This window comes from Rhynchophorus ferrugineus, unplaced genomic scaffold (assembly GCF_030347505.1).
Source record: "Rhynchophorus ferrugineus isolate W39M unplaced genomic scaffold, kcgeb_rfMv2 rfM11, whole genome shotgun sequence".
NCBI classification, from domain to species: Eukaryota; Metazoa; Arthropoda; class Insecta; order Coleoptera; family Curculionidae; genus Rhynchophorus; species Rhynchophorus ferrugineus.
In genome coordinates this window covers 10,710,054-10,736,172 of record NW_027472590.1, presented here as the reverse complement: position 1 = coordinate 10,736,172, position 26,119 = coordinate 10,710,054, and the positions used below count along the sequence as shown (strand labels likewise).

The 26,119-nt window shown below is 32.8% G+C and overlaps 1 protein-coding gene across 2 annotated transcripts in view; it reads left to right on the top strand.

Moving 5' to 3' along the window:
• Positions 1–26,119, top strand: part of Sox102F (transcription factor Sox102F) — a 402,041-nt gene that overhangs the window by 177,043 nt on the left and 198,879 nt on the right. Inside the window, exon 1 of one of the 2 annotated variants that reach the window (XM_076418511.1) lies at positions 24,360–24,765. The exons of the other annotated variant lie outside the window; for it this stretch is intronic. The gene's annotated coding sequence lies outside the window, so the exon portion shown is untranslated. Of the gene's footprint in view, positions 1–24,359; positions 24,766–26,119 lie in introns of those variants that run through there. 2 annotated transcript variants of the gene reach the window in all.

Sequence of the window (26,119 nt, the reverse complement as noted above, 5' to 3'; positions counted from 1 at the left end):
CCTAATAGTTTGATCAAGAATTGTTAATAAGTAAATTAAAACAGCCTCATTTTTCATATGAAATTGCTTACATTGTCCCGTGGCATGCAGCTAGATTATCAAAAATGCTGGTACTGGCAGTTATAATGAATCTATCGTAAAAAAGGTAAAGCTGACAATAGCGCCTGGTCGTACAAAACCGCTGCATGATTTTTTTATGACTTAGACTCTTAACATATAGGTACCAACAAAATACACAGGATGGCTGGAGCAATTAGGCACTGTCTGTAGTATACGATGAACATACAATATCGATAAAAACATTTGAGTCGGTTCTGAATCATAAAAGAATCCTCTACCTAAGCGAAAACTTTCGACTATGAATAATAAACAGTTAAATCGAATGTAACCATCTTGGAGGAAGACTTTATAGATAGCAACTGATGCACCTCAGCCGATCATTTAAAAACTGTCCTTATATAAGCAACAAAATGATGATACAACCTGTAATGTCAAAGCACACGTTGTTAAAACTGTTTAAAACTAGAATAGTGGAAGTTTCTTGAAGATCATTCAAAATTCACCAAAATAGATATATATATATATATATATATATATATATATATATATATATATATATATATATATATATATATATATATATACTAGGAGGACTTTTTAATAAAAATTACATTCAATGTTAATAAAAGAGGCAGTCATTACTTTTACAGTGTATTTAATAAGCACTTGCTACGAAGACCCATCCTCACACAGAGATGAAGAATTTTGAGGAATTACGAGGTAGATTAAAAATATTTCAAGAATTATCTAAATAATCAGCTTTATATGATACGTCAGTTATTGCTTAATAAAAGATTATAGAAACATTTTCATAGCCAGGCCCATAAAGACTTTTTTCCTTATTCTTATCGTGGGCGTTTTATTGACATTCTACTGAACTCCAACCATATCGCTATAATTTTAACGATATTTTAATGAATTGGAAACAAGAGAATCACATGATAATACGTGGGATAAAAATTAGAACATAAAAATTTTATTAGCATTCGCTCTAAATGGAATGAAGATATATTTAACATTCGAAGTCTTAATACAGTGCAAACGATTATAATGTTATTTAGAAAACAAAAAATTTCAGAAACTACACTACGAACTCAACTTTTAAGTTATAAGTAATATAGTCAATTGTTAAATTCGTTTTTTAGCTCCATATGGAGCTCTATATTTACATGTTTAAGTTTAGCTCTATATGGAAAGCTATCTAACTAAAATATGTGCATAGAATAACAGATGTAATTAAAAAAGTATAGGAAGGTAAAAAATTATGTTTACCTATGTTTTTAAATATTGCACAAGTCTTCGATAAGATATAGACACTACTGCCTTACTTATAAGCTACAGAAAATGTTACCGAAACAACACACTGAACTATTAAAAGAAAATATTTAAAAAATTACATTAAAAAAATTATTTAAAAAAAGTATATTTAATTAAGTCTTATAGTAAAGCCAGAATGTTTAGAGTTCAACAACAGGAAGCCTACTCTACAATAAATGAAGTTAAAGTAAGTGTACTAGAAGGCAATATATTGGGGCCAATTATTTACCTACTCTACACATGAGATATAACAAAAATGGCGGGTAGAAATGGTGGGCAACATATCACGACAGGTATATTTCCGATAATACTGCGATTCCTGCTATCGGTGATAAGAGGGAAGCACATACAATTACAACAGAAAGAGAATCTGTGCATGTGCAGTTCACGTATAATAAGACTACACAAGCACCAATAACAATAAGTAAAAACATCATTCCCTATAGCAACAACGCCAAGTAACTCGGATTGAAACTTGATGCAAAACTGCGCTGGAGGGAACATTTTAAAAGGAAAAGGAAAGAATTGTAGTCCGAATATAGGAAAATGCATCGGTTAATAGGAAAAGAAAATCACAATTATCAGTACATAATAAATTATTATTATAAAGCAAGTATTGAAGCCTATATGGTCATAAAGAATTCAATTATGTAGATGTTCCGCGAAAAGTAATACAAATACAACTTTTCCAGATCAAAGTTGTGTGAAATATCTGATGAATATGAGGTGTGATACTATAGAAGTGATTACTTAACCTAGACCTTCAGATATCGACTGTGACTCAAGGAGTCAAGTGAAACAGAGGATATCAGGAGATACTCCATTCTCATCTCGATATCTAAGTAATACAACTCTAACACCCCCGGACACAGAGTGAAAAAATGTAGTGTACTATAATGTAGGAAGGGCATTTAATAGAAAAACAGCACCGTTAATACATAAACATTTTTATATCAAGGACTAAACCCTCCTAGATGGCCTGCTTCCTTCTGGCAATCTTGGGGGACATTCCGTTATGATTAGGGCGGCAATATGGTGGTGTTGAGCTGATTCTACCATTCACATCACCGGCAGGATTACTGGGAATGAATATCTCGACATGATGATGACTTGGTGATTCAATTCTTACCATAACTAGCATATTGCTACCAAATATTGTAATATTCTAAGATGATAGTGAGCCTGTACACTCTGACCTCAACATAATTTTTCATACATACTTTTTTCAACATAGTTTTAGTCTGAGCAACATATATATATATATATATATATATATATATATATATATATATATATATATATATATATATATATATATATATATATATATATATATATATGAGAAAGAATTATCCTATTATATTAGAATCTATTACATTATTACAAGTGGTTGCCGACTAAACTACAATTTATCATTACATTAACTTAAATCTAGGTATATATCATATCTAGGAGGTCCCATCGGTCCTATCTTAGTATCTGGTGTAATAATGTTTATATATTAACGCCGCTGTTTTTCTATTAAATACACCCTACTACACTACACTACACAAAATCAAATGTTTTGATTCTTTACAGTCTGTGTCCGGGTGTCCTCCAAGAGCTGTATTACTTTGATATTGACATGAAAATGGAATTCGTCCTCATGTCTCCTTCCGATTCTTTTGATTTCCTGGATGACATTGGGTATCTGAAGGTCTCGATCTAAGTAATCAATCCTTTAGAATCTCGACCCACCTACAATACTTGTATTATATTTATATTAGTTTTCGCGAAACATCCCCATAATTGTATTCCGTACCGTTACACATACAAGTGATTCAGTGCGATATCCCCGTAGAACTCATAGCAAGTGTGATTCGGAGTGTTAGTGAGAAGTACTCTGAAAGACTACTAGTGCATACCAATAACTTACCAAACAGTTAAATGTGCACGATGACAGTATAGTGCATAAACTCAAATGCAAACGGCCATACGAACTGATTAATAGACACATAAAGTGAGATTTAATTATCTCTAGAATAAGTTTGTGCCGACCGCCACGACCCTTTAGGCCACCACGAATTCACCAACAATAACTACAAAGGTTGGCAACGCCGGTGGATTGGTACCATGCAGTTCCAGACTATAAAAGACCATCACGACGACGTACCACTTCCACAGCGCTGCCGTGGTTCCTTTACCTAACCTAATATCCTGTCAATTCTCCCGTCGACCACATGTATAATTTAATATTAAAATAAAGAGTATTTCTTCAACCAGTGTTTTCAGTTCTCGTGCAAATTCCTTCCAAAAATAGTAGTGAGTGTTCTGACAAATAATCGCAGCGGCAGCCACTCATTTCGACCGACTGACCGACCCGACGAATATACCTACAAGTTAGAATATACTTTAAAATAAGTTAGAATAGTATCTAAAATAAGATTTAAATTGCAGATGAAGATTTAGTTGTACAGCAGATCACTTACTGGAGTGATCTTCTACATGCCAGGATGGTTATAATATATAACGGAAATTATGTAATAATACTTACAGACCACGGGAAGATTGTTAACGTTCTAAGAGATTAATTAAAAAAACTTTGAAATATAGAAGAAACGAAAATTCATTTGCCCCGTTCAACAACAATTGTTAAGGAATATAGGAAACAATGGATTCGCTCAAAAATACTATAAAAATCACATATCAACCTACACGTCAGGCGGCATGTTGAAACCGTCACCAGAATCAAAGCTACCCCAACGACTTTCCGACCCCTGTGACTCTTCTTTATTGTTTTTAATTGCAATTAAGCGGTAAGCTGATACACAAAGGGCATACTGCCGCCGCCATTAACAATATTTCGTTTAAATATTCAGGAGCAATAAACGAATCGTCTGTTGTTCAGTTCGGGCTAATTCGCATAACGATATTCGATTAAGCGCGCAAAGCAAAACTCCGGAACAGAATGAATTATTAAAGAAAGGGACGGGAGCGTAAATGATGCGTCGATTTTCGGATGTTTCGGGCGTGCGTTTCCGAAAACAGTATCTTCGACAATTTGATTTTACGTTGCCTGGTATGACATCTTATGTTTCGACGTTATAAAATTTGTAATTGTTTTACTAGTTATAACTTCGATTAGTTACTGAACTATTGAAATTTCTGCTGTTTTACAAACAATATTTGTTATATCGTGGTTGACTCATACTTCGAAATAATGATAAACTATAAAGTTGTCACTGGATCCCTAAAGCATCCATCGTTTGTTTAGTTTTTTATTAACTGTACAAGAACGTTTTGACATAAGAGTGATATTTGTGTTGTTTATCGCATCTCGATCTTAATATCGGCATACACATTTGAACGCAACTCTCTACTAATAACAATGTACCCACAATTCTTTGTTACCCAAATTAATCTCTGTTATCTTTATAAATCTGGTTTCTCTATCTCTATCTCTATTAATTCTGGTTCTCTACTAATCTCTATTAATTGACATGGTTTTTGGTATATGTAAAAAATAAGAAAAACATTGATATTAGTGAAAAAATCATAACTTTCTATTAACCTTCAATTTTTACTTACAATAATGTTAAATATTTATCTGTACATAGCTTTGGTTTTAGAAGCAATGACTCAACAATTGACCAAGTATATAAAATAAAATAGTTTTAGCAATAAAATTGAACCGACTTCAAAAAATAAATAAGGAACTCACTAAGAATTAAAAAGTAATCAAACTTTAAGCAATTTGAAATAAAATATGTATAAAATAATCGCTGTAATAACTAAATATAAATAAACAAAAGCCTTATTTAACCTATCTACTACACGTATTTTATATTCACACAAAATTTAGCTGAATACCTATTTATCTATTTACAATATTCTTTTAACTACTACCAACTGACTACTTTGTAGTCGATTCCGAACCCAAACAGTAATATTAATTTAGATTTATTTTGTTGGTAATTTAATTTTTGTATGTGTCACGAAATTAAATTATTATTTTTGTATTTTTTGGGCAGGAGTCAGTTCAATTTTTTTGTTAAAGATATTTTATTTTTCTGTCTTCAGTGTTAGATATTTACTCAATAAATTATGCAGTCATTTTATTTAATATTGCAATGGGTAGGCCAAGTAAAGATGCAGCCCGTATGAGGAAAAATAGAAACAAAAAAAACAATGATTGAAAAAAAGGAGCGCGTGAGGCCCCCGGGATCCGCTACCTAGCCCAGGTAATTTCACAAACGTTCTAACTAAACAACAAAAAGTTTTCGTCCCCACCGCTAATCGAACGCGCGACCTCCGTGTGAGAGTTAAACCCTCTAACCATTACACCATGGAAGCAGTTGTCAACAACATTTATACGAGGTCTTATATAGTTAGGGCTTAAAAAACAAGCAAGAATGGCTTTTACACTGAACGACTTCCGATTTTTCGTCACATCAGCCCAGCAATAACATTATACCCAAATATCTGATTATTTTAGATAAAAAATATGTGAAAACGTTGTACATGCCTTTGAAATTTGAGCGTTTCCCTTGATTTCTCCCTATCCCCCCAACAGATCCTGATTTGGTTCCGATAGAACCACCTCGGAAGTGCACTCTTTCGAATAAAAAAAGAAATTTAAAGATCGGCAAACAATTGACAGAGAATTTCGCTAACATACATTAAAAAAATATAAATATAGCCGAACATAGAACCTCCTCTTTTTTCGAAGTCGGTTAATAACAGACGAACAGAGAAAAAATTGCTCAGCTATATTATAATCTTTGGTAATTATTAGTAGAACTTTGTTTTGGGTGCGTTGAATTACTAGTTGGTTTGATGCTTTAGTGCAATTCAATATCCGCACCCCATAGGTCCAAATTGGCTTTATGATTAACTGATAAAACAATCTCATTGATTTTATTTCAGGTTTGAAGTATCTTCGGACTAACTGATCCGTTCTGTTTTCTTGGATAACGTGATGTTATATCAAATATATAAATCAAAAGAGGTGATTTATTCTCATACATCATAGGCGTATATTAAAAAAGTCATTAAAATGATAATAACATTGAAGTTTAGCGACAAGTTTGAACCCGAGGAGCTACTAATTTACTTAAAAGACTGTCTTATTTAACTGAATACAAAGCGATGTTGAGGGTAAAATTAGCCCAACCCCTCTCACTAGTTAACCTTTCAGATATATAGCCCTAAACTATATAGCCGAGTAGTCTGAGTCGTGTTACATAACCTTTGCTAATCCTTGTCGGATTTTGCACTCATGCCTGAGGACAGTCACAAATGTTAAACAATCACAAACATAAATTTACGATCATGCCTCAGTAGGATTCGAACCCGCATCTATCACAACAGCAGAAGGAACGTCGCCTTTACCACCGTGCAAGTATCTACTAGCCAGTCTAGATTTTTTATTTTAAGGCTGATTCGTTCTGTTTTTTGGCAAACGTGATTTTATATCAAATAAATAAATCAGAAGTGATTAATTATTCTCACACATCTCGCGTGAATTGAAAAAAGTCATTAAAATTATAGTAGGATATAACGTAACGGCATGTATAAATATAAAGATTGAAATTTAGCGACAAGTTTGAACCCGAGGAGCTACTAATTTACTTAAAAGACTGTCTTATTTAACTGAATACAAAGTGATGTTGAGTGTAAAAATAGCCTAACCCGTCTCACTAGTTCACCTTTCAGGTAGTAACAAACTATATAGCCGGGTAGTCTGGGCCGTGTTACATAATCTTTGCTAATCCTTGTCGAATTTTGCACTCATACCTGAGGACAGTCGCAAATGCTAAACAATCACAAACATAAATTTACAATCATGCCTGAGTAGGATTCGAACCCGCGTCTATCACAACAGCAGAAGGAACGTCGCCTTTACCACCGTGCAAGTATCTACTAGCCAGTCTAGATTTTTTATTTTAAGGCTGATTCGTTCTGTTTTTTGGCTAACGTGATTTTATATCAAATAAATAAATCAAAAGTGATTAATTATTCTCACACATCTCGCGTGTATTGAAAAAAGTCATTAAAATGATAGTAGGATATAACGTAACGGCATGTATAAATATAAAGATTGAAATTTAGCGACAAGTTTGAACCCGAGGAGCTACTAATTTACTTAAAATACTGTCTTATTTAACTGAATACAAAGTGATGTTGATGTTTCAGGTAGTAACAAACTATATAGCCGGGTAGTCTGGGCCGTGTTACATAACCTTTGCTAATCCTTGTCGGATTTTGCACTCATGCCTGAGGACAGTCACAAATGTTAAACAATCACAAACATAAATTTACGATCATGCCTCAGTAGGATTCGAACCCGCGTCTATCACAACAGCAGAAGGAACGTCGCCTTTACCACCGTGCAAGTATCTACTAACCAGTCTAGATTTTTTTATTTTAAGGCTGATCCGTTCTCATACATCATACGCGTATATTGAAAAAAGTCATTAAAATGATAATAGGATATAACGTAACGGCGTGTATATATATAAAGATTGAAATTTAGCGACAAGTTTGAATCCGAGGAAGCGTCCTTTAGACCACTAATTACAACCGCCCCCGCCATACAGCACCGCTCGCGTAATAACAAGTTGCAAGCATTTAATCTCAAACCGACTTCATTAGCGAAACAAACATCCATCCCCCGGATAAACCCATCGACAAAGAGAACGTGAAAATGCATTTATAATTTTAATTCTCGGTCGAATTATCTCGCCGCTCGCCGAACACAAGAGCGAATCTTTGCGGGCGGATTGCCGGATGCCGCCAACCGAAAAGCCGTTCGGAGTTTTGGTTTTGTGTTAGCAACATTGCGAAAAAGACATCGAGCCGAGCCCTGAAAGCTTTGTAAAGTGTATTAAACGGGCCGTTGGCAGCGGACTTTTATCTCGTTAAAAATTCTATAATCTGCTGCTACAATGCTTAAAATACTGTAAAAACTCATGCTGCGCTTTTTTTTCTCAATAGCTCGGCGCATAATTAATGTATCACAAATATAATTGATTTTTATTTTCGTATCCGAAGAAGACGGGATTAATTTATGTTTGAACAAGCTCGTCGTTGTTGTTATGTAACTTTTTTTTATATATATAGTCCATCCAAAGTTATTTTGTACATACGTCATTTAAATTTGTGACGTCAAAACGTCGCAATGTTGCCGTATCAACTCTAATATCTCTCTTCATATTAAGCATTTGTATTCATATATATTATTATTTACAGGAATACAACAGAAGAAATCATAAAAATATTACACACAGTTTAAACACAAAATGTGTCCAAATGGGGCGATGGCGAAATGACATTGAAGGTAAATGATGCGATTATTCTACATGAAAAATGTTTGTTACCCTTTAAAAAGTTGCTTGTAATGTGTCATCAATTAAAAACCTAATTATTTTGAAGGGGTTCATTTACTTGATACAAATGTATGTTGGTCAAAATACTTATAATTAATATAATTAATATTTTGGCCTAAGGCTAATAAACTTTTCAACAAGGATGTTAATAAAATACATTGATTGACCAATTGACCAACAAGATGAGCTTGATTTTATGGACGTCTTTATAATACATTTTAATTTTTTGTTGCTAAGTATTGCTTTTTGGTATGTTTTTTCCATTCCGATATATATTGATTGAACTGTTTTAATTATCCGTTCCATAATTTTCACAATAAACTTTTTGTGTTTCAACATGAAGGAACAAAAAGATAGAAACTTTACAATATCTTATTTGAATTGATAGCACTAAAGAAATATGAAATAGGGAAAAAGAGCTATAAAAAATTTTAATTATATTTGCCACGAGATATGTTAGTTTCCAATTAGATTGTAGCTATTTTTATATCCACATTTAATTATTATTTATTTCATCAATCAATAAAATGATGTCTTAATAAAATATTTTCATTACAGGTGCCTGTAATGGTAATTTAAACTAACCAATGAAATTCAGCGAAATGACGTTCTCAGCGCCTTCGTGCTGAGACCACGCAAAACAATTCTGAAATTATTTGTATTAAGTTAACCTCTATGTATCAAATCATGACATTGCATACATGGTACACGTACAAAATTGACCAGATCACATACAAGCATTAATTTTGCAATTACCCCGAAACTAAACTACTCAGTTTACAAACGCTTGGAACTGATGGTCGTATCCCCATATCTCCCTCCCTCTAGCCAAATATATTCGCTATTTCCGAAAGAAACAAGCGAACATCATTTTTTATTCGAAACTTATTTTGTAAAACCATTTATCGACGGTTACTGGTTTCGGCGAGTTCGTTCGCTTCCCGCGAATCCCGGACGAAACAAAAAAAAATCGGAAACGTTAAATAACGTCATTACGGCATTTACGTCGGAGGCCCTTTCCAGTGGGACCGACGGGGGGCGGAAAGGGCAATTTCCAGGCAGCGTCTTTACGCGACGTTCGCCGTTTGTTCGCAGCCAAACGGCTTCAAACAGAACGTCGTTATAAGTTCGGGGGCTGTTCATAAAATATGTATCGGCCGACAAACAGGGATGCGGCCTCGGATAATCCATGTTGTTACCGGTTGCCGTTTTCGAGATAATACGGTTATCCCGTTAGTCCTTTCGGCCTTTAACTGATTCGGGAAACGAGACCAAGAATGGAATTTGCTCTGCTCGAAGGTTGGCGAGGGAACGAGGAAAGTGTGGTTGTATATTTTATGATCTACCGTGAAGTTTCGTTTTAATAAGCTCTCCCATGGCTAATCGAATACGGGGTTACTTTTACAAGTATTCCGTTCCTTATTATTAAGATATTTTATCGTGCTTGACGAGCTGAGTATGTGAGATGTCTTGTAATGTGATTCAGGTCTTTGTTATTTCTTTACTTCTCATCCAGACCATTTGTTGATTTTCCCTCTACTTACACCAGATTGCTCAATAATAATCTGTGGTAATCGTCTACCTTTTCCTTTAAAACGTATCTTCGTAAGAATTTTTAAAAAATTTCTTCACATAAATTAAATTACTGATCACTTCCATAGCCGGAGTTATTATTGATTGTCCGATAGTTGGGTAAAATTTCGATAGAGACAGACTATATCACATGCGGGCCATACGGCGTTGGACTAAATGCAGCGAAATTTCCACTTATAGTCTATTTAAAGTTTATTTGTATATGCGTCATCGAAATTTGTTACGTCAAAACGTCACAATGTTGCCGCATCAACCCTGGGTTTTAGTTCAATTTGGCTTTGACATATAACAAAATTCTAATCCAAATAAAATTAAAAATATGTAATAAAACATATATAGTTTATTTTAACAATATAGTACATCTAATGCATATATTATCGGATACATAGGGACTTAAAACTACAACTAAGAACAGGTATACTTTAGTTCTCATCTTGGCCATTTGTTGAGGCTCCTGATACAAATTTTAACGCGTTATGCAAATTTTCGTCATTAAAATTGTTTATGTCGGAGACAAACAGAATTTCAACAATTAACATAGAACGATATTTGGTCACTTTAGTGTTAAGAAACACCTTTCGTTCTCTGATATTGCCATGGGAGTTATTATCACGATTTCTAATAATTGTCTCCTTTAACGTGTCTCCTAGATTGTTTGCTATAAAAAAGAGGTAGTGCACCATTTAATGTTCTACAATCATTTATTCAATAAATAATTGACAGCTTAGTTCGTAATAGTTCGTTATCAAGTATTGGATAAAAGGAATATATGACCGAAAAGTGATGCAACTACCAGATGCTCTTTAAAATGAAATGGATCTTTTCAACAATTTATTATAACATCACACACCTCTAAAGCAGAAATTCGGTGATCAAATTTACTGTTGTCTGGACGGTTGTGTGTGTGTATGTATTTTCTGATGGCTCATGACTTATTTTATCCAATGCTTCACCAATAATGTTACCAATATTATATCGAACTTGACTAGTACTGCGTTCAAAATTATCGATAGAGTCTCTTATTCTAGTGGGTTCGATTTTTCTTTGCTCTAGTTGGTTAAAAAGGATATCTACGTGGGAAATCACGTGATGAAAAACAGTTTGCCAAAAATTGGAGGTCAAATCATTTAATGTATGGCAAATAGAGGCTGCTGCACTACAGACTGTGTTGCTGGAGAATTGATCTTCTGTTTCATCTATACACTCAGTGAGATGGTTTCTATTTTCGTACACAACATGAATAGTCCGTTTATTAGAGTTCCAACGTGTTGGCGAGTCGTGGGAACATTATTACGGGAACGTTATTTTCATTGCAGTTTTTTATAATTCACTATAACTAGGACTCGCGAATGCTAAGTAGGATTTGCTTTTTGGAAGAAGTAGAAAATATTTTAATATTTTAGTGAGATTACATAATAATTTTTTGGGAGCTCTGCGGCACTGCAGCGCTTATACCAGTCGCTACTGCAACTTACTCAAATATGCGTATTGTTACTAATTATTATCTTTAACAATGGTAATTTGGCATCAATAATTAATTAATAAAAAATATACACCTCCAAAACTATCAAACATGGCCTCCATAGTCTTCTTACATCGATTACAGCCCTTATTGTAAAACCGACTGTATATATAGGAAAGCTACAGAAATTCCTACTGATTCCATCGTTAGAATGTTGTCACGTTCATATGTTAGTTTACTTTGGTTTTAGTTTGAATTCAAAATCACTTACAAAGTATTTAAACAGTAGGGGCGTTGTTACATTATTTTTAGCTTATGTTACGAATAATATTGCATAAATAATTTATATTCTTGGCGCCTGTGTCACAAAAGATTGTTATGTACTTATTGTGATTAAAGTTATCAAAAACCACACTGTAAATGCACTGAGTGTATCTAATCCTTATTAAATAATAAACAAATAAAAATGCAAACCAACATATAAAAAATATAAATAACAAAGACTTTATAACGTTTTCTATTAAATACAATGTAATTATAAAATGATTCTTAACATTGTTTACTCTAAATTTTGAATAAAAAATTAATGTTCCAAAATTAATTTAACAAATGATGTCATTGATGAAGAATGACAAAAGTATAATCTGAACTATTTCGAAAATTGCATTAATATATTTTATTGACCTCTCTAGCGCATATTTTATACTAAACTGGAACCGATTTATAATGAATTCAAATATAACTGTACAATTAAAAATTTGAAAAGTGTTTTATTAAGAAAACATTATTTATTTAATATACATAACTAATTAAAAACAAATAACTTATAATGACTAAATTATTCTCACACTTTGCACTGTAATCTGTAAATAAAAACTACTGAATAGATATTTTTAATGGGCATTTCAGTTTAGACAATCTACAAACTCACACTCCTATTAGAAAAGCTTTCCATATTAACTATGATTGATGAAGTACTGTTAATCTCTCTTTCTAAAGTAGGCACGTGTCTTCGGCAACCACTTCAAATTTAAAAATCATTGTTAATAAGCAAATTATTTTTTCATTAACTTATAATACATTGAATGATTGTAAAGGTAAAAAAAAATTTCTGCATTTTTTTCAACTAAAACTATTTCATTAAGCATATCCCAATAAGTAGGTCTTCATTTATTAACGCTCTAGCTCAGAAATAAACAAGAAAACATATCTATTTTTCATTAGTTTACAACTGTACTATTAATAAAGGTTAGATATTTCGGCCGCTATGCTTGTCGTTTCTAAAGTTATGTTTTAACAAAAAGGATGGTATGATTTCTTTATTATAAGTCCACTTAAAATAAATTAACGTTTAATTGAACACTGTATCCATTACTGTAACTAAAACTACAAAAGACTACTAAAATATAGATAAGACCAGCTTTTTTCAACTTTTCAAACTTTTCACTAGGGGTTTATCTGGACTGGACCTACTGTTGCTAACGTGAGCTCCGCACAACGGTCCTCGGCATTAAGCCTACCGACTGGCGAGTTGGTCAACTTAGAAATAATCCCAGAAGACATCCGGCCTTACCCAGCCTGGTTACTGGCGTGACTGGGATCGTTTTCCTTGTCGGATTCTACACTCTTGCCTAGAACAATCACAAATATTAAACAATTACAAATATAAATTTTCGACCATGCCCCAGTAGGATTCGAACCCGCGGCTATCGCAACAGTAAGACCATCCTGTTGCCTTTACCACTGCGCCACCAAGCCAGCTTGGGACCAACTTTTATATCAATACTAATAACATTCAGAATAATAATAGCCAATATACAATATTCGAAACAATTAATTTAGCATCAGACATTTACATATTTTCATAATACCTACTAATAAAATAGATTTTTTATACGACTTTTTTTAAAAGTTAGTTTCCCATCTGCATATAAAAGAACAACGCCTACACAGAATGCTAATATTAATTGGGTAATGTCACCAGTTCGTAATTAATTTGTTTAAAGCTTATTTCAATAAATAGCATGAAAAATATCGCTATTGTATAAGCTTTTTTTTTTTGGATTCCATAAATATAAATTTAAGAGTTGATTTAAACCAACTAATCTCTTTGATATTTTAATCCATGAATATTATATTATCTCGACGATGTTGTAGATTTAATTTTTAAAAAGCGTGGTGTATTACTGTTCACTAAAGGTGTTGACAAAAGATTTTATAAAAAAACGAGAAACTAGCTTTTAAAAATTACAATGCGAGTTTAAATATTCAGTTATAATAATAGATACAATATAAAATATTTTAACAAAAAAATTGAGCCGATTTCAAAAGTAAATAAGGAACTTACTAAAAAGGAAAAATTAATCAAACTTAGATTTTTAACACAAAAAAAAACATTTTAAAATAAAATATGTGTATAATAATCGTTGTAATGACTAAAAAAAAAAATAAAATCTGTATTTAACCTTTTTACTGCAAGTATTTCATACTCTATTATTTACACATAATTTAGCTTAATGCCTACCTAAACCTATTTATCTATATACAATTTTATTTTAACTAATACCAACTGACTACTTTGGAGTGGCAAACTGAATGGCTTTTGCACTGAATGACTTCCGATTTTTTGTCACATCAACTCAGCAATAACATTATACACAAATATCTGATTATTTTAGATTAAAAATATGTGAAATTTATAGGTGTCTTTGAAATTAAAACGTCTTTATCGATTTACCCCCTTTCCCCTCATCTGATCCTGTTTTGGTTTCAACGGGACTACCTCAGAAGTGAATTTTGTCGAATAAACAAAGAATTTTGAAAATCGGCCGACAATTGACAGAGAAATCGGAGAATATACATTTAAGAAAAAAAAAATGTATATATATATATATATATATATATATATATATATATATATATATATTAAATTTTGTCACCAAATGTAGCAACTATATTCAAAGGTATTCAGATTGTGAATGGCCACTGGTCGAAATTTCGGTTTTATTATCAACCATTTAGGATATAATGAAAAACTTGGCAAATGGAATGGAAATCTGTAACACGCAAGTAACAATGAAAAATGGACAAAGATATGAAACTTAAAATAAAAGCAAAAAAATTGTATACTGAATTCACTTACACAATGCATACATATCAATAAGCAAAAATGATAATAAGTTGGAGTAAAAGTAATTTCGGTTTTTTCAACATTTTAAACTGAACATATCCTTCCTTGACGGTAATGTGGGTTTTTCAATCGTGTGTAGGGCTTTCCCAGACCTTTACCACGGTCATTTTCAAACATTATTGTCAGGTCAATTGTAACAGGTCAATTGAAAAGTCCATGGGCTGACACATAGATGGCGCTACTAGAATTAAATCTATAGGTTTTTTAGTTAGCCATAACCCCCAAAAGATGCGTGTATAAATTTGTCAGCTGTTGGGTCATTAGATTGTGAATTAGAGCATTTTAAGTGAAGCAACTTTTGTTATTGTGAAAAAAATTGATAAAAAGGAATTTCGCGTGTTGATAAAATATTGCTTTTCGAAGGAAAAAGATACAGCTGTTGATAAACAGTTATCCAGTAAATCAACAAGTCATGAAGCAGCCCACTCTCATGTACCATGAACCGAGGTATTGCCAAACAGTTAGAAGGCAATAAAACGCAGGTTCAAAAGAATTACTCCATCTTATCTTAATGAAATAACTAAGATAAAACTTCATCTTATAAACAAGACGTTATAAGAACAATATGAGTGATGGTAAATTGTAATAATATGAATAAATAAAGATTCAATAAATTTACTAAACAAAATTTTAACATTTTAATAATTAGTAGGTGGTACTTTAAATGGTATTTATATGATTTAAAATATTTTTAACAAAAAAACTGAACCGTCTTCAAAAAACAGAACTCGCAAAAAAGTAAAAAAATAATCAAGGTTACATTTTTAACGATCTAAAATAAAATATGTACATAACAATCCTTGTAATAACTAAGTAAAAATAAACAAAAACTTTATTTAACCTATCTACTACAGGTATTTTATATTCTACTATATACACACAATTTAACTTAATACCTACCTAAACGTATTTACCTAATTACAAAATTATTTTAACTACTACCACCTGATCGCTCTGTAGTCGGCGCCATGCAGTAAATTAAACAAAGGTGTTTTGTTTGTGATTTAATTTTATGTATATGTCACAAAATTATATTATATATATATATATATATATATATATATATATATATATATATATATATCCGAGTCGAAATCACTACATAGTATAAAACAAAGTCGCCTTTTCTGTCCCTATATCCCTATGTGCGCTTAAATCTTTAAAACTACGCAACGGATTTTGATGCGGTTTTCAATAGATAGAGTGATTCAAGAGGAAGGTTTATATGTATAATACATGCATAATGTACTAAGGCAACATTGCTAATTTTAGAGGTTTCTAACGTGATGTCGTAAATTAACCTATTTTTTTAGGCTTATTTAGCAATTAGCAAAAACGCTGCCTAACCCTACGAGTTAGATCAAATTAATGTACTACAGTATTGTACACCATAAAAAGGTCTACAAAAAAGTCCGCGATGGTATATGTTTATCTTTTAGGGATAACCCACATTAACCATTTTTATTGTTTACTTTTTACGTGAGAAAATGGCTTATTTACGAAGCTATTTTAAGCAATACGGCATTAATCCTTATCGAATTAAGTACCTTAAATACAGTGTGCAATTAATATAGATCAATATGGTTCCTTACAGCATGTAAATTAAACAAATATTTTCGGAGATATTACAAATTTAAAATTTGCGTTTAAAAATGTGTAATGTAATAAAAATTGTATGAATTTAGATATTCCAAAGATAGCAGGAAATCTTCATAGTAAGTATAGGGGAAGAGGAATTGTTTTACTCCAAATTTAATGCCTGCAGGCCAAGAGCAGTAGTGAACGAACCAAAAATACTGGATCGATTTTAATCATGTTTTCATTGAGTGACATAGGAATATATATTTTATGCCCGTGCAAAGTCGGAGCGGGCCGCTACGTTTTTATATACAACGTTCATATTTTTTCTGTAGTGTATTTAATTTAGTATCAGCATTGCACCCGTGCGAAGCCGGGGCGGGTCGCTAGTATAATATATTCCATAATCTTCTTATATGTTTCTAATCCATCTACTGTCACATCATATTTAACAGCGACAGAGCTGTTAATACAAATGATTTAGACATTCGAATATATTAAAACTAATAACTCATATTTAATACAAATTAAATTTAACTTCCAATTAACCCGTGCAAACCACCAAGCTATATAATTTTTCCCAGAATATTTTTTAGACTTCACACGAAAAGATGTTACTTTGTGACCTTTCGACATTCTCTTGGGCTCTCGAAAGCAATTATCTAAATAAGTGAATTCGATTAGGCAGGTATCTTGTTTATTTAGAATATATATGTAGTGTAAACAGATTCAATGAGAGTTTCGAAAATATATTAAACCATCAATTAGAATCCTTAAAATATATCACAGTTTTATATGATCGTGAGAAAAGTACGAACACGTGATGCATTTAGTTTCTGTTTTTGTTTTCTTAAATTCTCGATGGGATGTATCCAAATTAGTTGAACATTTAATATTAGAAATAATATTGAGAAAATAACACCAATCTACATGAAAATATTTAAAACTGTTATTTTCTTATACATCTTTTAAACGTCTAGAATCATTAAAATGTTATTCATATAATTATCTTAAATCGCCGACCCAATTCACATCATTTTATTTATGTTATTTAGTAGAGCAATTTTTGTATTATAACAACGTTAGATACGCTTGGTACAATTTTAATTTGTAAATTTATGTATGTTGTACTTGCATCTTGTACTACTTAGGCTAAAGTAAAGACTGACACTTGTCTTTATAAAAGTTCGTTTAGTTCAGTTCCCTTCAATTTTCAGTTTTCCTGCGCGCTTTTCTGTGAGTAACCTAAAGTTGTTAGTAACCTTATTTCCCATTTATATAACCTTCCTATTTATATAACCTCATTTCCGGTATTCTATGTTGATTACGTAGCAATAAACATTGGTAATTAATCAAAAAAATTGTATTGGCAACGTTGTCTTTCTTTGATGATTAAATGCAACCCTATAATTTCACACTACAAGTCCAAAGATGCTTTATAATTGGCTGATATACCACGCTCTTTCATTATAAGTCAAGTGGAGAATATCTTCCAATAAACCAATATTAAACAATAGTAAATTTTTTGTTCCGGCCTAAAACCAGGCGGTGAAATGCATGACGCATAGCTGGTAGCGGAGACTTGCCCTGGAGTGACAAGTTGGACCGGGTTATGTGGGACTGCCTCTGAGCTTACCAATACACTATACTGAAACGGCCTCACAGTTGACCCCTGTGGGTCCCTACTGCTACTCCATTAAATTTGGAGATATGGCCCCCGCTAACTGTGAAGGTGATAAAAAACACATAGTGAATTTAACTGTAGATTCGCAAACTCGAGTTAGCACACGAATGGATGCTGTAGTAGGAGGGCAAAAGTTATGCGTTTTAGGCGTTTTCAGAAGAGCTTGAGGTGAATTTGTTGTTTGTGGAAGGATTAAGATATAAAGTGCTTGATTTCTGGTGTGTCTGTTTCCCTATGAATTTGATTATTTCTAACAAGCCATGGAGTGTTTAACATTCTCCTGACGAGCTTATTGTAGAGAAGTTGAAGCTGTTTTATCTGGTTGGGTGTAACAAACTTGAAGTAGACATTAGATCCGTAGTACGGACCGAATTAACATGTTGCAAAATAAGCATTTGATGGAGACGGGAAGTCTGCTAGAAGGGCAGATCAGAGAAGATTGAATTGCTTTCTTGATTTGGAAATGCCAACAGAACCTTCGGTCGAAGTGAAGACTTAGATACGTAACGTTATCCAGCCATGACATTATTGCGGTGTCGATCTTAAATTCAGTGCGAGACGCTCAGTGCGTAACGCTTCTTATGGAAGATGACGGCCTGGGTTTTCAGTGGGTTGATTTGAAACCTCCAGAATTTGAACCACTTGACTGCATGCTTCTATAAACGTTCCTGAATGGTAACCTCGAGCCTGGAGGTCGTGAAGAAAGTAGTGTCATCAGCGTAAAACGTGCTAATGATATTTGCAGTTCCGCTCGATATTCCATCGAAACCCGGAGATTTTTTAGTTTGAAGTTTGATAATCATAGTCTCTAGAGACTTTGGAGACATGAGATGGTTAAGGAAAAATTCTGGGGTGACTGGTCTTTTATTGAAGTTAGAGCAATATTCTTTAATGTTGAGCTTGTAAGTTGCTCGAATCCCGTAAAATGCATACAAATTGAAATAAATAAACCTGTTGTGATCTGCAGGTATAAAATCACTATATTTTTAAAATTGTTTATGTAAACCGTATGGAAATTTGATTTGGAACATATATAATTCAATTAATAAATATTTCTACAAGTTTTGTAAAGTTTTACTTTTTCCTTTTATATATTTTATAATTAACAAAAAATTGATACAAAAATTAGTTTATAAAACCTTCCAAAATAAATTCACAATTCTAATAAAACACTTATATTAATATACAAATATGCGAATACTGAATTTGGTTACTAATCGTGTTATTACATATAAATTCAACTACAAATATTTTAATAAATTACAAATAATTTACATTTAAGGAAAAACATTAATAAATAACAGTCCGGCTAGTTTACCACGATACATATTTTTAAAAAAACATTGCATTTTAGTCGGGATAATTTAAAATTATGTGATTCGTGGATATTCAGATGTCCAGATATATTGAAATAAACGTATGAAGATAGATGACACTTTCAACGTACTGGTACTGGGGGCGACTGGATCAAATATTTGGCATCAAGAATAAAACGTTTGGAGGTAACCTAATTTTTAGACTTGAACCTAAACATATGCTAAAACATTTGATATTTTGATATAGACTAGAACAAAATATATCATTAGTTAAGATATTTATAATTTGGAAAATAATATATGTTATAACATAAAAAAGCTATCGCTTACCTATTTTTCAAAAATTATCCGTTCCATTCTAGTATATAGTATTATTTTGAGACTACATTAACAAGTATAATTAGTATAAAATAAAAAGACATTAGCATTCAGTCCATTTGGACTCAAGAGGTTACAATGATCATCTAAGTTTCATTTCCAGTGTGTTGATATACCAGATAATGGATTTAAAAAAATCTCACACATATGACGAAACTATAAATATATTTTGTTGGATGCTGTGTCTTTAAATTGTTGAAATTAAAGTAAATTTAACTATTAAATACATTTATTTAAGTTCATGTGAAGAAAATAATATTAAAATAGCGTCGAATTTTAGTTGTACTACCATCGTGTAGATTCCAGAATGATAAGAGGTTTCAGAAAACATTAAACAATACGGCTTGCTTGATGATTATATAAACTACTTAACACAAAAAAGGTAGTATTAGGAATCTTCATTTTCAAACTTAATTGCCTACCAAAATGTCTCTAAAAACTGAAATATCTGACAAAATATGCAATATGCATAATTATTTAGTATCAAAAAAAATTATTTTAATAGTCTTATGAATTCATTGTATGATTATATTGTTATTTAATATTCGTGTGGTGAATATGAATATCTATTTCCACAAGTCATAGCTAACTATTTATTATTAAAACTATACAAATATTCTAAACTATAAGGAATAATGGAATAATAGAAACCATTTTGGAAGCTTTTTCATTGTCAATAATATTTTTTTTATAAATAATTTTGGAATAACCGGTTTAAATTATTTGTTTATATTATTATTATTTTCTGAAACCACCTATAAAAGCACTAATATATAAGCCACTCTTTCTTTATTTTTGGTTATTTCCTTTTATTTTAATAAAATTGCAGTTTTTATTTGTTACATCACCAATATAAGATACATCTAAAACTATAAAATTTTGGTTATTTTGAGATATACTTTTATAGAACTATTTTAATATGCTTGGAATATACATGTAATTGACTAATTTTAATAAATTTCTAGTAATCCATTATATTTTATTACAATTTATTATAAATAAAATGTAACCTCTCATTTATTTTTCGATAAAAATGAAAAATTTACAAACACACTTATGTATTATGTTATTATTATTTTTTGAAATTAACTACTTACACAAAATTTAAATTTTTTTTCACCTGTGGAAATAATTAAATCTTCAAATTTGTACCACATTTCATACTTGTTCTTTGTCTTTTCATGATTTCACTTTAACCACTACTAGATAATTATAAATAATTTTGTGGTTATGTTTAGTTCTATTTTGAGCTGTTTTTAATATTCTAGTTTTAATATTATTTAGCGATAGCAGGTGTGTATAAATATGTGTGTCAAAATATGTGTGTTAAAAATGCATAATACATAACAATTTATTAAATATAATATTGTTCGAATCTTCTGTTATATTTTATTACAAAGTGTTAAAAAAGCGTGCCATTTATTATTTAATTTTCATTTTGACTAAAACATGTTCCATACTTTTGGAGGAAGACTGAAATTATCTTGATCCCAAAACCTGGAAAATGTGAACCAACCAAATGTGAAGTCTATAGACCTGTCGCACTGCTACCAATAATATCTAAGGTATTTGAGAAAATACTGAACCACAAATGGAAAACATTATTCCCTATAGCAACAACGCTAAGATCTCAGAATGAACCCCGAAAGAAAACTTCGCTGGAAGGAACATGCAAAGAGGAAAAGAAAAGAACTGGCGTTAAAATATAGGAATAAGTTAATTGGTTAATTGGAAGAAAATCACAATCACAAATTGAAACCTATTTGGACATACGGAGTTCAATTATGGGGATATTCCGCAAGAACTAATATAAACCCGAGTTTTCCAGAGCAAAGTCTTCAGAAGTATTGTAGGTGCACCCAGATATTACAGGACCGATTATTTACACCTTCAGATACCTACTATCACTCAGGGTATCAAGAGAATTGCAAGGACATGAGAACGGACTCCATAATTATGTCAATATCGAAGTAATACAACTGTCGGATAACGCCCGAATAGGACACAGACTAAAAAGAATAAAACCATTTGATTTTTGTGTAGTGTAGAGCATTTAATATAAAAATAGCAGTGTTGATCGATAAACATTATCTCACCAGAGACTCACTCAGTTATTGTAAAAATAAATTTTAGATTAGTCCCCAACGATGTAATAAAATAATATTTTTTAATTAAAATGAATATTTTAAAAACACAATTAATTATGTCATAATTGTTTCCTTTAATAAACGATTTTGTCGGCTTTTGGTAGTTTCCTTTTATTCAGTATATTATTCAGACGCATATTATTGAAATAAAATAAAATAATGAAATGGCAAAGATGGTTTTTTTCTACATAGATCAAAACCAAGTAATGGGTTAGTAATAACATGGACGCAATTATAACGTTTCTGTCGCAAAATAATCAAAATGTAATCAGGAAATATCTAGGAAAAATATTTTAGTAATAATAAAATAGCTATGATAAATATTCCGAGAGAAATATATTATCTCATCTGTGTTTATATCTGTACGCTATTTTGTACTTTGTTGATTTTTTTATGGTTTCAGGCGCAGCATAACAGGTCAATTGAAAAGTCCCCGGCCTGATACATAGATGGCACTACTAACAATAAATCCATTTTTTTTAGTTAGCCCTAACCCTCAAAAGATGCGTGTATAAATTTGACAGCTACCCGATCATTAGTTTGTGAATTATAGCGTTTTCAGTGAAGCAACTTTTGTTATTGTGAAAAAAATGTATAAAAGCAATTGCGCGTGTTGATACAATGTAGCTTTTTGATGGGATAAAATACAGTTGAAGCAAAAACTTGGCTTGATGCCGAGTTTCCGGACACTGGCACAGGAAAATCAACCATCAAGGATTGGTATGCTAAGTTTAGACGTGGTGAAATGAGAAACGAAGACGGTGAGCTAAGTGGACGCCCAAAAGAGGTTGTTACCGATGAAAACATTTGAAAATCCACAAAATGTTTTTGAATGACCGTAAATTGAAGTTGAAAGAAATATCAGACACTCTAAAGATATCAACTGGACGTGTACATCATATCATTCACGAATATTTGGGTATGAAAAAGCTCTGTGCAAACATGAGCCCGCTCCAAAGCGTGGGAAAACGCAAGAGTTGGCTGGCAAGGTTATGGCGTCTGTATTTTGTGATGTGCATGGAATAATTTTCATTGGTTAACTTGAAAAAGGAAGGACCATCAACAGCGACTATTACATAGCGTTATTGGACCATTTGAAAGACGAAATCGCCGAAAAACGGCCGCATTTGAAGAAAAAGAAAGTGCTGCTTCACCAAGACAATGCACCGTGTCAAAAATTGGGCTTCGAATTGCTTATTCATCCACCGTATTCTCCAGATCTGGCCTCCAGCGACTATTTACTTTTCTCAATTCTCAAAAGAATGCTCGCTGAGAAGGCATTTTCGTCAAATGGAGAGGTGATCGTCGAAACTGAGGCCTATCACCCTTGAAGGGAATTATGTTGAATAAAAAATATTTTGCCAAAAAAATGTTTTACTATGGCAGGCCAGAGACTTTTCCATTGACATAGTATTAATGAAAAAATACTCATTTAATGACAAATATTAAATATGCTTATATAATTTAGCACTTTTTTAATAATTTAAATTGTTATGATATCGTTTTTACATAGATTAACCATATTGCTTAATATGGATGCCGAATCGTTTCTCGATCTTTAAGTCTACCTGTACCTACCATTGCCGGTTATCTCTTTCTATGTTTCTATCGCTAATCTCTTCATCTAGAAATATCTAGGGACAATATTTTATTACTGTGATTTATACTTGGAGCGAAATATATTGTGTTGGCCGCGGCTTTTGTATAAATTTAGCGGATCTTGATATAAATTGAACGCGCGAAGATAGACGACCTCTCAGCGCACCGGCCAATATTTGGCACCAAGAACGAAACCCAATTTCCCCGAGCTGAACCTGAAATCCTGAGGAATTCGATATTTCGACGGGGATCGAGATAAAGGATCGTGTCGCCGCCTCGCACATCTAATAATCCATCTACGACCTGACGGGAAGATGGCGCGCGCGTTCCCGCGGTACCGCGACGCGGACTCGAAAATAGCCGCGACCCCGTCCCCCGCAACACCCCTCGAGCGAAAGAATCCCCGGGAGCATTATTGCCAAAACGAAAACAATCGAGTTAATAAGTACGAAAAAGATTACGCAAGAAAACGTAGCGGCGGCATAGTGGGTGTCTCGGGTACGGACGGCGACATCACGCCCCGCCCCTACAACAATGCCAGTTCGCGGACCGTTCCTTCGGCACACAATTCGCGAGGAGGGCGGTCTGTACACGTGGTGCCGCCGGGAGGAACGAGGGCGGGGTCAGCGTTCGGCGAGAGGGGAGCCGGGCATCGGAGCCGCAGTCGAGGCGGACAGAGGCATCTCGACACGCAGCGTACACGCACACAGAACCGGCAGAAGGTTCGTCGAACGTCGTCGTAGTCGTCGTCAAATTGGTCTTAGCCTGCCGCGGCCGAGGTGTGTGTGTTGTGTTACGATAGCCTGTGGCGAGGTCGTTCGGGTGACAGGTGCACGACGTGCGGACGCTTCGCGACGAGCCAATCGAGCTCGAAGTAAACAATAGGTGTGAGGGGTTGCGCGTAGTCTCGATCCGAGGGTGCGCACGTCCAATTCGTTCTCCGGGTCTCTGTTTTGTTGCAGTGCGGGCAGTTTGGTTAGCGGCCACGGTGGCTGCCGCATATCTTCAGGAGGTTCGCTCAGCGGCGAATCTACGGCCATGTGTTGACTCCCTAACATTACTCACGCAAATTAGGTGAGTCTTAGCCTAAACGCATGACACCTTAACCCCCCCACCCGTCGTCTCTTAACCACCGTATAGTTACGGAACGGTCAGAACCATCGTTACCGACAAAAACATGTATTCTTTTAGTACATAAAATAAGAATATCGTCATTCTTAATCTGGCAACAATATATATTTAGAATGTATTTAGACTTTGTAACTATTTGTTATATACGAACCTAATTACAACGTTTAAATAAATAAAGTATATCTAGAAAAATGTGATTAATTATTCTAAGTAGAATTTGGTAACTATAATAGAAGAATACAATATATTGCACTTCGTAAAAAGTACCAATTTTAGTGCGGTGACATTTGCTTCTTTGAAGATAATATATGCATCTAATTACAACGTTAAAATAAATAAAATACGTCTACAAAAATGCGAATATTTTTTAAAGTAGTATTTGTCAACTATAACAGGAAAATACAATATAATTTACTTCGGAAAAGTACCCATTTTAGTGCGGTAGCTTTTGCTTCTTTCAAAATAATAAATAAGCTCTCTTTACTTCATATATACCTATCATATATGGTACTTAATTATTAAATAAATAATATAGTAACACTAAGACGATGTCGAGTCAAAAGTACCTGCCCATAATGTACCGATTGGGATCAGTTATTTCTATAACATTGTTTATATTACACCAAAAAATTCATTTACATTCCAACATAGCATTTGTTAGTTTTTTTTAATTAATTAAGAGGTAACACCATCGTTATTTTTTTTATAACATCTTTATTAGATACGCCTAGTACAATCTTAATTTACAATTAATTTATTACTACTTTTCCTATGTACTTGGATTAATTAACAAGCAAAACGAGTGCGAGAAAATACATCAGTATGTATTCCTCAATTATAAAATTATAATTATTTATTAATTATTAACTTAAAGCTATAGTTTACACTAATAATACACACTAAACGTTCACACAAGTTCGTATGGTTTTGTTCGTTTCAATCTCCTGATATCCTGCGCGCTGTTCTATTGCTTCCACGTTAGTATGATTTAGTAATCTTCTTTCGTGTTTCAAGGCGATATCCTGGACAACTTCGCAAATCCATTTGATTTCCAGGTCATCCAGCAGTTCTTCATTGATTACATAACGATAGGCATTGGTAATCAATCGAAGAACCTTGTTTTGACAGCGCTGTATGACTAACTGATTTGAATTTTTAGTGCAACCCCATATTTGCACCCCATAGATCCAAATTGGCTTTATAATAATATTTTAGATGAACCTCTTAGATTTTAGATCATGTTGAGAGTATCTTCCGACTAACCAGTATAGTTGTTTTATTTTGGTTCTAATGTGTT